The 14585-nt window shown below is 42.1% G+C and overlaps 1 protein-coding gene across 1 annotated transcript in view; it reads right to left on the bottom strand.

Annotated features, from left to right (window-relative positions):
- Positions 1–14585, bottom strand: part of LOC119659515 (FERM, ARHGEF and pleckstrin domain-containing protein 2) — a 449110-nt gene that overhangs the window by 357456 nt on the left and 77069 nt on the right. The window lies entirely within an intron of this gene.

Here is a 14585-nt window from a genome sequence, read left to right as displayed (position 1 = left end):
GCTCTGATGATTGGGGCTGGATTCTGAAAGTCGACGTTTTGGAGATATGGGCTTACGAGTATTCAGGAGCTCACAACGGTAACAGAAAACCTTTGGATCCTCCCAAAAGTCCTCGTATATCTATCCAATCTGCCGACAATTCCAATATACCAAATTTAAATCACCATTTCAATTCTCGGACTGAGGATTTCCTGACGTGGGTCTCATGTCCACCTTCTTTTCAGATTCACCAAAACAGCTGCACAATTATTATGAGACGCTTCTCTAAAACACTAAAACACTAAATTGCGCTGCTGGCGAACCATACTATCCGGAAAGTAGAGAAGTTGCCTCTGAACGCCGAGTGAAAAGCAATCCACTTGATTCGTCCGGCAGACTAATGATATTCCCAGTACCAATCTGAAATCTACAAAGGGTGTATACGTAAGTATACAGCAGATGGAAATCCCTCTGTAGAGTTGAGCGCGTCAAAGCCTCCACGCGAAATAAGAACTGGTTGATTGGTGAAGGTATTCAAGTGTGAAGTGAGAAAAACCACATTCCAGGATGCCAGAATTGATTAATCCGCTGAGAATGTGTTAAGATGTTATATCTGGTATTCTGATCGTCCCAGCCATAAATATAATTCTTATAGTCAGGTTCGAATCTGTCGTTATACCCATAAAAGTTCTCGAATCCGGACTTATCAAAAAGTGCGTAAAAATTAACGTAACGTCATGTCTATAAACATTCATCATCATCATCAACGGCGCAACAACCGGTATCCGGTCTAGGCCTGCCTTAATAAGGAACTCCAGATATCCCGGTTTTGCGCCGAGGTCCACCAATTCGATATCCCTAAAAGCTGTCTGGCGTCCTGGCCCACGCCATCGCTCCATCTTCGGCAGGGTCTGCCTCGTCTTCTTTTCCTACCATAGATATTGCCCTTATAGACTTTCCGGGTGGGATCATCTTCATCCATACGGATTAAGTGACCCGCCCACCGTAACCTATTGAGCCGGATTTTATCCACAACCGGACGGTCATGGTATCGCTCATAGATTTCGTCATTGTGTAGGCTACGGAATCGTCCATCCTCATGTAGGGGGCCAAAAATTCTTCGGAGGATTCTTCTCTCGAACGCGGCCAAGAGTTCGCAATTTTTCTTGCTAAACATTATAATGTCAATATCCATCGTTAAGTCTGTCAATAAAATGTACTGAACGAGTTGAAGCAAGCTAATGTTGAGGTAACGGATGCATGTTTCGGAAAATGCCCCACACTTTACTCTACACCCGTCTCTCATATTGCCAGTGTTGATTTGACCTTACTTAGTAATGCCACTTTTAATAAGGCTTGCTTACGTTCCAAACAAATTTTCTAATTCTTGTTTTTTATTTTGCGGTTCCCATAATCTATTTTCTCCTTTCCGCCTCCTGGTCGAGGCTCATCTTTTTGATAGGGATATAGATTTTTGTCGTGGGTTGAGGAAACTAACTATCTAAATTCAGAAGCTTTAGAATCAAAACACATGATTTTTGTAAATTATGTGTAAAGGCAAGCATTGAAGGTTCGACCTACCCTCCGGAGCTAGCTGGCCAATAACCGTTTAACTTGTTGAAGGGCTCCCCGTATATGCAAAGCGGGGATTTAAAAATTTTGATCATCGGATATAGTCGTATGGGGTATCATATGAAAGGTCTCTCTCTTTCTACTTTCCAAAACTTATATTAGTTTTGACGTGACTTTTAAAGTGTGCGAGTAAGGAGTCAAAATTGATCTTACCCCCCCCCCCCTTAATTCATCCCAGGAATACCACATTACAACAGGATAGAGGATAACATCTTGCAAACACGTGCCAAATTTCATGGACATCTGACCATTAACGCCAAAATTATAGTATTTCAAACTTCAAATTTTGCGCGAATTTACTGCTTCTAAACCCATGCAAAAAAGATGCTGACGTCATAATTAACAAGAATAATTGATATTCGCGTGAAATATTAAAGTTGCATTTATGAAGAATCCACTTCTCGCCAGCCCTTTTTAAGGTTTTAAGTAAAACACTTATGTGAAATCTAAGTCTCGGAAGATGTTCCATTCCAATATCTGCCCAAAGAAACTTATTAATAGTATATTGGAGGATCACTCACGAACATCGCTCGTGTCGTTATTCGGTACTCCCCTTCCTTAATAGATTGTAGAAACAACTTCATGAATTTTTCCACCACCCTCCAAGTTTTTTCAGAGACTAACATTTATTCCAAGATATTCTCAGGTGACAACCGCGCCTCAGCATCAATTTCGGCCTCCGCTCTGTGTGCGACGAACCTCGGGCAGTTAAAAACAACATACTCCGCATAGGTTAGATATTGTCTTCTATTTGTAGTCAAGTCTAAAATTGATAGACCAGTGGCTTACTCCAAACTACAATTTTATTTTATTGTGTATATACTCCACTCTCTCTGGAACCATCTCGCATTTCGGGCAATATGGGGAGTCGTCACGCGGGAAGCGATAAAGGTAGGCACGATACCCTCCTTCTCCGAAATTCAGTTAGGTCGTGGCTAACTTCACCGTGCCTTCATGTGATACATTTTGAGACGTCTAGAATAATCTTATGAGTCTAGCGTCCTTTAGCTGAATCATTTCCAAAATAACTTCATTTCATGCTAATTGCCAACGAGAGGTACATAACTCGTCGATTTCATATGATGGGACATAAAGGCCTCGACCCTCGTTCACCAAAATGTTTGCTTCGTCCAATGTTGTGTGGTAAACGCACAACATTCGAAATGCACTCAGTGGATATGGGGCTGCGATCTTCCTTTTATTTGCTGCTAGCTTTAGTGCCGGCGCCCAGAATGGAACTGCATGAAGCAAAATGGAGCTGACAATTCTCGTGATAAGGAGCCGACGGTTTTGCCTAAGACCATCTACATTTGATAAGATATTGCCAATAATGCAGCAACCCAGGAAGCGTTGGTTGTTAAATTTTCAAGATGGGGCTTGAATTTCAGTCTTTGATCAACCATGACTCCGACTGTAAATATATTATGTGTTCGCCAATTCTGGTTTTTATTGACGTTTACTTCCTTCGCTTGGTGATCAAAACTACTTCGGTGTTATGCTTTGCGAGCGTTCTAGCCAAGACCTTATTTTAAAAATTGTCTTGTTTGTGAAGACCTCAACCTCCTCAATATTTTGCGCCACGATAGCCACTCCGATTTCGCTTGCCAAGCCAATGAGTGTCACTCCTTTAGCCATGTGCAACCATAAAATTCCATCAAACATGATAATCCACAGAAAAGGACCGGGGACTGATCTTGGCAGGTTGTTCTATATGTCTTAGGTCCATCGTCCGAATCGTAACATAATTGCCTCTCTCGGAGAAAATATATGACTATGCGCACCAGGTATTTGAGAGCACCCAATTTGGCTATACCCGTAATTATTTTGCTCCATTTGATAGTATTGAGGGCATTCTTCACGTCAAGAGGAACTATCGCACAAGATTAATTGACCTCTACTATTTCCTCAGCAATTTTCGTCACCGTACTGATTGCATTGACTGTAGATCTTGTCTTTTGGAATCCGAACTGCCTATCAGCCACTTTCCTTTTCTGCGGTCGGTACAAACCTGATGATAACTCGTTCGAAAAGTCTGCCGACGCTGTTTAATAGACAATGTGCCTATAAGACGAAGGATCACCTAAAGGTTCATTCGTGGTTAGGACAAGTTTCTGTTTCCTCCACCTTTCCGGTCAGAAACAGTCTGTGCATTTAGCCTTCTGTAGTCCCCACATGGGCGCCATTCGCCGTTTGGCTTAGGGACTATATGCAGTGGGTAATACCAACAGCTGTTTGAGGGCCTGCAGATACCCTGTTCAACGAGTTGTTCAAACTCTTTCCGTGTAATAGCCAGTTTCTGGGATGGTAGAGGACGCACCTTCGAGAAGATCGGGGATAATGTGGTGCTGCACATTGTGCTTCACTGGTTTGGAGAGACTACACTCGGTAGTAATCTGGCTGAACCTTTGGAGAAGTGCCCGAATATGAGAGTCGATAATGTCTTCTAAAAGAACGGAAAGATTATTGCCTGGGTGAGATACCATTTATCCCGACGAATGAAGGTTGGTCGTGGAATCTATAAGAGACTTGTTTTGCAAGTCTACCAGCAATCCATAGTGACACAGGAAGTCTGCGCCTAGTATGGGGAAGCTGACATCCGCCAGGATGAAACACCACGAAAACGTCCTACGCAAGCCAAGACTCATGTCCACTTGCCTATACTCGTATGTGTTTATGCGGGAGGAATTTGCTGCCGGCCCCGCGGAGTTGGTATACGAGACTTCCAAGTGATCCGGTCTTCGACAAGAGATCGGGTCTCACAGAATCGGGGTTTGTGCGTCTACTGAGAGACAATCTCCGACGCATCAAGGCCACTCGTCCGCACCTGTCTGTGCGCCCAAGGAACTAGACACGTGTACACACGTTCTGGTTAGGACGGATGCCGTCCGGAAGCCGCTGCAGCCTCCTTACGAAGGCCCGTACCGCGTTCTCGAGCGGCGAGAACATTTCTTCCAGCTCGAGATCGGTGGACACAAAAATGCGGTCTCCCTGTCCAGGCTGAAGCCCGTGTGCAACCCTAAACAACGGTGCGTTCCCTTCAAGGACTGATGGGGAACCCAGTTCCGGATTCGGTCGCTAAAACCCCTCGGTTTCATCTGGGGGCGGAGTGATGTGGCGCGGCAAGATTCGCGGCATTCGAAATTTATTTCGAATGTCGCGAATACCAGCGGACAGATGACGTCACCGGCGCTCCACTCAGTTCAGACCTCGCTAAAAGAGTGAAGAACAGAGTAGGTGACGAGAAACGTCAGATGAAAAAAACAATAATAATAAGTAAAAAAAAGACAGTTGGCAGTGGTTGTGAAAAGAACGAGTTTTGTGCAGAAAGAAAATAGTCACGGACGGAAATCAGTATAATTTCTAATATCCCGGATTTATAATAGGAGTACTTTTTTGAAATTGTGTATTGAACTTTGTTAAATACGAGAACTTTGTAAGATACAAAAACATGCCAGAAAACTATTTCAAAAGTACCTGGGATTCCGGACGAATTGTCTAGATATTATTAAGTTTTCATTAAAGTGAAGGGATAAACATCGGTTCAACTTGGAAAAGAATACAAGCTCCCAAAATACTGCTTCGAGAAGAAGCTCAACGGCTGCCAAACTTGATCCACCTTTTGGTGAAGGGCAGCACCTACTGCGATGTTAGAGGCATCAACAAAAACGGCTAGGGGTGCATCTTGCAGAGGGAATGCCAAGAGTGTAGCATCGGCCAGTTGTTGACGGGATTTGTCAAAGGCGCGGATAGCCTCTTCAGACCACACGATCTCTCGTGTGTCCTTAGTTTTGGGGCCAGACAAGTACGCGTTCAAAATGGACTGGTGATGGGCGACCTTGGGCAGGAAACGACGGTGGAAGTTTAGCATGCCCAAGAACCTCCTCAACTCCTTCACTGGTCTTTGGACGCGGGAAGCTTGTTATCGCTTGCACCTTGTCTGGGTCCGGCACTAAGGACACACGAGAGATCGTGTGGTCACCAAGTTTGGCAGCCGTTGAGCTGCTTCTCGAAGCAAATTTATATAATATAATAATAATCGTTGGCGCAACAATCCATATTGGATCAGGGCCTTGAAGTGTGTTAGAGCACTTCATTCAAGACCGTAACGGTACACTAGGAGGCAATGTGGTCAGCATTGCGCTCGCCCGAGATTATTACCCTGATTTGACTCAGGTACTCATTCACAGCTGGGTCGACTGGTATCCGACGTCAAGTCACGATACAAATTCCACTGCCACCAGTGAGATTTGAACCGCGACCTTCCGTACGACAGCCTTGCGCTCTAACCACTCAGCTATCCGGACACTACGTGCATGCATAATATAGTATTCGCTAATTGGGAATGTTTGTTTGTTTATGGTAAGCATAATATCTACGTCTGCAATATGTACCCGAAGCGCTAGCTTCCGGTATTCCGACTTGTTTGTTACTTTCCACAAGGAAGCAAAGTGCTGCTCTTTTTCTCAGAAAATCATCTATTTTATTTCACCTATTTAATTAGAGAAATAAGTAAAATATGCATGTACGTATATTATATATTGCAGTTTCATATATTCTCATAATCTACCCCGACCGAATACATGGCGGTCCTACGAAACCAATTATAAGTTCTCGTGTAATTTGATTGCCCACCGGAGCTGAAACTAGAAATCACATACCAAATACCAGAGAACACTTTCATTATATTATAATAACTTTGGACAAGGAAGGGAAGACCGATTTGTTAGAGCAATGACTCGTCACTCTTAGTTGATCCAGCTTCCACCCTTACCCTCACCCCCAGCAACTACAGTAGGATAAGATGCGGCACCAGGGTCAAACAAATTGTCTCCGGAAATGTTGTAAACATCCATCTCGATAATCACGACCACTTAATTTAAGAGCAATGCAAATAAAATATAAATAAAATAAATCCGTCCCGGACGACTTAAGCCACCACAAATTACTCCTTCGTACAACATAGCGTGAAAATTTCAACTAGAACTAGAATGGAATATTATCTCCGCCCCAGACTTTTCTTTTTGGCTTTCCACAATAAAAATTTTCCATGCCATTAAATTTTCTAGCTAGGCCTGTAGCTTAACTGTTGACCGATTTTCTTACATTACGTCTGCTCCGGAAGTAACAAGGATTCTGGTTGATGGCTTTGCCTATAGGGTGGATTGAAAATGTCTGTACGAAGTATATGTGGCGGAGAATGAAAGTGTTTCATTCGAGATTTTAGGTCAATTGGAGGTTCTCATATGAAGATAATCGCAGGCTTATTTCTGAACCATTTCCTTGGGTTGAAAGGGTGTGCGTGTTGCAGAAGTGGTATGAATCTTTTTGTTTTCAAATTAGGTATTGCCCAAATGTAATCTGGAATTAATCGTTGGTACAGACATTATCCTGCTCATTAAATAGCTTTTACTGACTTTTGGATATAGGTCTTCTTCTCAGTCCTTTTTCCAATTATGATATTATCTGGATTACAAGCAAAAAAAAATATTATTGAAAGCGATAATAAAGATTTTACGGAAAATTATCCATAATTTACACCTATTTTTTTGCGTTTCAGTAACGACAAATGGATTCCATTCTGGAATTTTCAAAGCTCTTTCACATTCGTAAAGGTGCAATTTTACATATTGTCATTACCTGTCAAAGATTACCAAAATCGTGGCACGTACCTGGCCAATACAATATCATCCAATTTACTGCGATGGGAAAATGTGGCGAGTATCCAGTTTCTCCAATAAATGAATAATGTTTACCTAGGTTCCTATATTTTTGTAAGGATGACTCCCTTTGTCTGTGGTGCTAGAATGCTACGTGGCAGTCTATGATATGCATATACAGAAGCAAGCGCTGCTTGGCGGTAACTGAAAATGATACAGTTCCAAAACATTTGTAGGAGAGGAAAGGAAAGTGCTCGTAAGGGGTTGTAGTCAGCAAGGACTATAGGTCTGTCAGAAGGCTTATGAGCACCGGGAAGCTCATTCGCGAAATCATTGCTCCTTGTGGTAGCTTGTGCTCCCCTAACCAACTTAACTGCAGCCGTGAAGCCCGTCCCTATCTAAGGCGCTATTGACGTTTCGGTAGCTAGAAAGATTCATAATTACCGAGTTGGTATAGATAGATATTCATCGGCTAAATATATATTCTTTTTATATCAAACATAAGCTGATTTGAGTATCTTCCAGAGGTGGAGTTCAATGGTTTCATATAAAAATTATTCAATATGGTATTCCGTTGACCTGGAATGAAGTAGTATGATGTAAAACAACTAACCTCACTGCTGGTCATGATAATGAAAATGAAACCTAATCTCACTGAGAATGGAGGGAAAGAAACAATAAACAAGTCGGGAAACCGCGAGCTTGATGCTTCAAGTTTAAAAGGTTTTGTGGGGGAGCGATGAGTGCATGACAGTTCCACGTGTATATAGTTAAAAATTCCATTGCCTCTATTTTTTAGAAAGCCATTTAAATAAAGAATTTGATGACAAGCTCTGTATTGATAATAGTAAACCTCATACGCTTCACACTCGGGGTTTAATGTTATTAGCAAATGCGAAGAACTTAACCCACAAAAGATACAAACAAGTAGGAATAACGGAAGCTCGTGCTTCGGGTATAAAGGTTTTGGGTCCATCTTATGTAAGAAATTTCAGCGCACATTTTTCTATCTGTATATAACTACAAATCCAACATAATCCTTCATTTTTCCAAACTTCAAAATATACGTACATATTACAGGCTTAGATATTGTCATCATCATCATCAACGGCGCAACAACCGGTATCCGGTCTAGGCCTTAATAAGGAACTACAGACATCCTAGTTTTGCGCCGAGGTCTACCAATTAGATATTATCCTCACCCTAAACAAACAAACTGCCCATTTCCGAATACTGTATATATATATGCCCGTATACAAATTGATCACAAAATGCAAAAGCATACATATGAACATATATAGTACGTATATTAAATAGGGATGGTTTCATGTACAAATATATCTGTCTGAATTAGACACTACCCGCAAACTGTATTAGCACGCATATACCATATACCTACATATGTAAACACATATCTTTTTGGAGTAGTTGATACAGATGACTAAAAAACTAGAACAAAATAGTTCTTTGCGACCGCATTAATATAAATTCACTTCTTGTCGCATTGACGAATTGGTATGGGATGATGACGTCATACACGCTGAAGAATGCATGAAATTCTTACAAAAATGGCAAATTTTCACTCCCTATAACTTTGTTAATAATAGTTAGATTTTCTTCAAACCAAATTGTGCACTATATTATCCCTTATACGCATGCCAAACTTTGTACTTCTGGGGTGGACATAAGCGGGTTGGTAGATAAATTTTTAAAATATGGAAATTTATTGTATTTGTGCAGATATCGGAACCGGATATGCCTAGATTTCGTAGAGATGCATCGCTCTGATTTTTTTCCAGATTTTTCGGTTGGATAGGTTCTGAGAACGAGACCTGTTACACTTTTTGATGCTCATAATTTGAGCCCTCACTCCCCTCTGCTTCACCCGATATCAAATATGGGGCCAGTTTCAATGTACCAATTTAGCGCTTTCGTATGATACCGCACATGGCCATATTTTATGAAAAAAATATTTGCACCCTCCATTCACATGTATGTGGAGCCAACCCTTAAACTTAATTCAAAATGGCACCACCTGCTATATATAACCAACAACTCTTACCAATTTTCGTGCAATTGGTCTAGCTGTTCCCGAATAAATCGAGTGCGATAGACAGACAGACATCGACTCGATTCTAATAAGGTTTCGTGTTTACACAAAACCTTAAAAAGTGCTGAGAGAGAGAAGTAGATTCTTCAGGAATTGAATTTTAATAACTTTGACACAAATGGCCAGATTTTCACGAAACCTGGCATGCATATACACAATACTGTCATCTATGCCTGTGCAAATTGGTACTCCTGTCCTTAAGGGGACATCTCTGGAGGCTTCGATTTAACAGAAAACCTTAAAAAATGCTGGGGACACGTAGAGTTCTCATAAATGCGACTTTAATATATCACGCGAATGTCAATTATTCGCGTTAATTGTGACGTCAGCATCTTATTTGCATGGCTTAGGATGCAGTTAATTCGCACAAAATTGATAAGTTTGAGCTACTATAACTTTAGTGTTAATGACCCAATTCCCATGAAATTTGGCATGTGCATGCAAGATATTATCCTCCATGCTACTGGTGTTTCTAAGATTAGATCCTTAAGGGAATATTCAGTTAATTTCTAAAAGTTGGTTATACACTATTAGAAAGTTTATTTGAGCATATATCGAAATAGCACATATTTTGAGGCCCACATTTCATCTAAACGAACCACCCTGATTTTTTTTTCGGATTTTTAGGTTGAGTAGTTTCCGAAAATGAGTCCTGCCTCCCTTTAAGTCTGTACATTTTGACTCCTTACTCGCACACTTTACAATTCACGTCAAAACTAGTAGTAGTGGGAGCCACCCTTTAAACTCCACCTAAATTTATGTCACTCACCGTATGCGTGCGATTTCATAGTTCCCATCTGTCCACCACATTTCGTTCGGATCGGTGTATCCGTTTTAGAAAAAAAGCGTGTGGCGGACAGGCAGACAGTGAATCGATTTTAGTGAGGCTTTGTTTGACACAAAACCTTAAAAGGATTAGTACACAAACGTCATGATCCCGGGTACGATAATCCTCAAATAATTGGTTCACCTCCTCATAATTACTCGAATATGAGCCAATGTGATTGATAGACTGACGTTCAGCCAACTTGGCTGTTAGCGGGATGAGTCCTTAAATTATATTATATTGTAAATATTAAAGATGGCCAGACAGACCCAGGTTGACTATGGCCAATAGTGAGGGCACAGCTTGCTTGAAAATCGGAATCTAGCCACAGTGAAGTATCAGGCCGACAAGTGGATTGCCTGGTTCTATGCGTGCAAGGTTCGGCAAAGTAGGGGTCCTTTTCAATGTTTCTACCCCCCTCAAAGTATGTAAAAAGTTCGCATATTTATATATAATAGCGGGCTAGGTTCAGACCAGAATATATTATACTTATAATCCACAATTGTTGATGACTGTTGCAGAATCAGCCGAAAGTTAAATTGAAATCTAAAACAAAAGAAAAATATAAAAACAGCTGGAACGTGCCGCCGAGTATCTCAGGACACCCACAATCGGTGACCCAGACAGCTACCTTCGAAGGAATTAAACACGGGTAGATATGCAAACTGATCAACGCTTTTAGTACTATGTCCATAAGATAAGAAGAGCACCCTGGCTAGCTAGACAGGAGGACATGCTCTCCCATTGTGCCAAGGATCTTGTCTGAATAACGTTGAATTTGAAAAGAATCAGACTGTAAATAAGCATCGCTGGTATAGTCTCCATAGGTCTATAATCTTGAACACCGGTGTTTACCTATAGTCTGATTCTTTTCAAATTCAACGTTATTCAGGCAAGATACTTGACTCAGTTGGAGGGCAAGATAATGTTATCAAAGGTACCATGAACACTGAAGAAGGAACTTGAAGTTTTCGCTAATGGTGCACAGAGTGCTGAGGAGTTTGGTGCAAGGAGATGCAGGGCGAGAACCAGCCACCAATCTGCCGTTTAGACTGCGTGGCTATTGTCTAACATACAAAAAAAATAATGATCAATAGCTATTAGTGATCAAAGAACGCAAATCTTTGTCTAGCTGTGGATTTACCCCCAATGTTTTAAATAAGTATAAATACCACAGATAAAGACCACAATCTTCTTGCCAAGAATATATTCATTTCAATAAATTCGATAACGTCATCTGTCCGCTGGTATTCGCAACGTTCGAAATAAATTTCGAATGCCGTGAATCCTGCTGCGCCACAAATATAACAAAGAGGTTTCACTTCGATAAGAAATTTAAAACAAACTGGGAGACAGTGGCACCGTCGTCTTAAACAAGCAACTAAGTATCTGTTCTTAACTGTTTAGCCCTAAGGGAACCTAAGGGAAATAACTTAGGTTCTACCAGGTAAATCCCAAGCTGGCATGGGAATGCCATAATAGTCTGATCATGCTCGGCTCGCATACTTAGGCGCCTGAAAACATTGGGTCACAAGGCAATGAACTTACGGACGAGCTGGCCAGGAGCAGCGATGCGCTATATGGGCAAGGTCCATGCTTTGGATTTGAAAATGTGTTCATCGTTACGGTATTGAAAAATGAAGAGGATAGGCTGGAGAAACTTTTTTGGGCAAATTTAAGAGGACGGGGCAGTCTAGGTTGCTTTTGGGGGAATACGAACCTAAGCGCTCAAAAAATAGTTTAAATCTCACCAAGAAGAGCCTCTGGATTATACCGGGAATATTCAGTGATCACTGCATACTAAACTGTCACCTGGGGAATTTATGCATACTAATGGACACTGTCTGTAGATTCTGTGGGGAAAATGATGAAAACTCCACACATGTCTTGGGACAGTGTCTGGCACTTGCGCAAAGTAGGTCAGACACCTGGGAAAATCCTTAATAACAGATGTCAGGTTGGAACACTTAGAAGTAGGGAACAAAATAAAGATTCTGTCGGTTGTAGCTTAAATAACATGCTATAATTTGTGGGTATACTATAACGAATATATAGACACAATAGCTCTTCTAGGACGATATTATTTCCGCTTACAGACAGCTGCATGTAAAGGACTCGCCTGTTCTTTGCTGTAAAAATAAGCGTGCAGAGAGTCGACTTGGCGATGATGTTGTGCCGCCACGTCAACCATGCTCCCACTTCCAATGTCACGAGGCGAGTTCATCCACTCCACGGCACACTTTGGATGATGCATTCGGAATTTGGACATAGTTGTCCGTATCTGCCCCTGGACGTTTTTCAGATCGGTCTTAGTCCACGGTAATATTCCAAATACATAATCCAGTGATCCGGATAGCTGAGTAGTTAGAGCACAAAGCTATCGTACGGAAGGTCACGGTTTAAATCTCACTGGTGGCAGTGGGATTTGTATCGTGATTTGACTTCGGATACCAGTCGACTTAGCTGTGAATGAGTACCTGAGTCAAATCAGGGTAATAATCTCGGGCGAGCGCAATGCTGACCACATTGCCTCCTAGTGCACCGTTACGGTCTTGAATGAAGGCCCTGTTCCAATATGGATTGTTGCGCCAACGATTATTATTATTATAATCCAGTGAAAGGATAGCAAATACATTCAACGCGCTTATTTTATTCTTTCCCGAGAGATGCGATTTCAGCACCAGCTTTACACGTTGCAGGAATTCAGACAGCAGAGCATCCTTCAGATCACCAACTCCAGCATAGGTTCCTGGCAGAATTCTTTGGTACTTGCCTGCCTGACTCGGTCATAGTTTCTATGTGGAGGTCACCACTGCTATGTCCGGCTTGCGGCTTGCGATGACCTTTGCGAATGGTTTGAATTCGACACTTGTCTAATCCAAACTCCATCCGAATATCACGGATGTACATGTCTACTATTCACAACAGACTTCTAAGATGGTCGTGAGTACCTGCATACATAGGATGTCATCTAATTACATCAAGTGTGTCAGTTCGCACTTAGCACGTAGGCCATACTTTATTACAAAACCATACCCCTTAGCATCATTCAGCAGCGATGAAAGGGGTTCTGTGCCATGCAAAGCTAAAGGGGATGGGCTCTGAGGTATTGGTACCCTCAGATGAAGGCTGATAAGGTGGTGTGCCACCCGTTCATGACTGTCGCCAAAATCTTTATTAGTTTTGGATCAATGCGATACAGATGTGGGACATCGATTACCCAGGTATGGGGGACGCTATCGAAAGCCCTGGCATAATCGATATAGCAACTCTCTAGTTAAGTTGCTCTTTGTAACCCCTTGACCGGACTCAGCAGCCCTTCTGCTCCTCGGACAGAATATCGTTGGTTTCGAGGTATACATTCACCCTTCCACTAATGATGAACGTTATGAATTTGTAGAGGGTTGGTAAGCAAGTAATCGGTCTTGTGTCTGCGGGGTCCTGCACCGTGTCCTTCTTGGGGATAAGGTAGGTAATCCCCCCAGTGAAAAAGGGTGGAAATTCCTTCAGCCCACTCATGACCTGATTTATACTGTGTGCCAATCGACAGTGTACGTTGGTGACCAAGGCTTTATAGCTCGTCGAACTTCCTCTTCGGTTACATTTGCAAAACTCATGTAAGGCGTATGGGCAATGCGGGTTCCTTCGGCGGTGATCCAATCAGCATGCTCAAGATGCTGGACAGGTAACCCCCAATGTCCACCCCAGTATTCTTTTGCTTCTGTTACCGAAAACTGCACTGTCTGGACGTTCTGTTGGGATTCGTTGAGAGATCTGAAAAAGCTCCGCTGATTCCTCGCGTTTGTTGCATTCTGGACTGACTTTCGCCATATCATCGTAACGGACTGTATATGACAAAAAGTTTCTGCTTTAGTGTGTCGAGAATTTCAACTACGAGTATCTCACTGGGGATGGCATAGTTCCTGTAAACCCCCTGAACTTTATTTCTCATCCGTCTGCTGCCAGTGCTGAGTTGAGTCAGAAGTTCCAGACGAATTTTCCATGAGGGATCTCTTCGGGCACTCACACCAATACCGCGAAATTTGACCTTGCAATCTGACGGCCGTAACTGCACCACAATGCACAAGTGATTATAGTTACAGCAGCGACATATCAGCATACAGCCGAGTTGCAATCTCATCACTGATTTGAGATAGAATTCTCGGAGTTGCTGGGGATGCACAAAGCCTGGGAATATCTGGTTATTATTATCCATATTCAAAAATTTCGGATTGAGTCCACCCAGTTTCTATATTAAGAAATCAGCTTCTTGTTTTCCAGTGCAAGTCATGCTCGGCGAATGCTTTCAGAAACAAACCAACATTGTCACACGATTTAGCTAAGCCTTACCTGCGAAACAAAGATTTCGCCCCTGATATTA

This window comes from Hermetia illucens, chromosome 1 (genome assembly GCF_905115235.1).
Source record: "Hermetia illucens chromosome 1, iHerIll2.2.curated.20191125, whole genome shotgun sequence".
In the NCBI taxonomy this organism is placed as follows: domain Eukaryota; kingdom Metazoa; phylum Arthropoda; class Insecta; order Diptera; family Stratiomyidae; genus Hermetia; species Hermetia illucens.
This window is presented reverse-complemented; position numbering and strand designations above follow the sequence as displayed.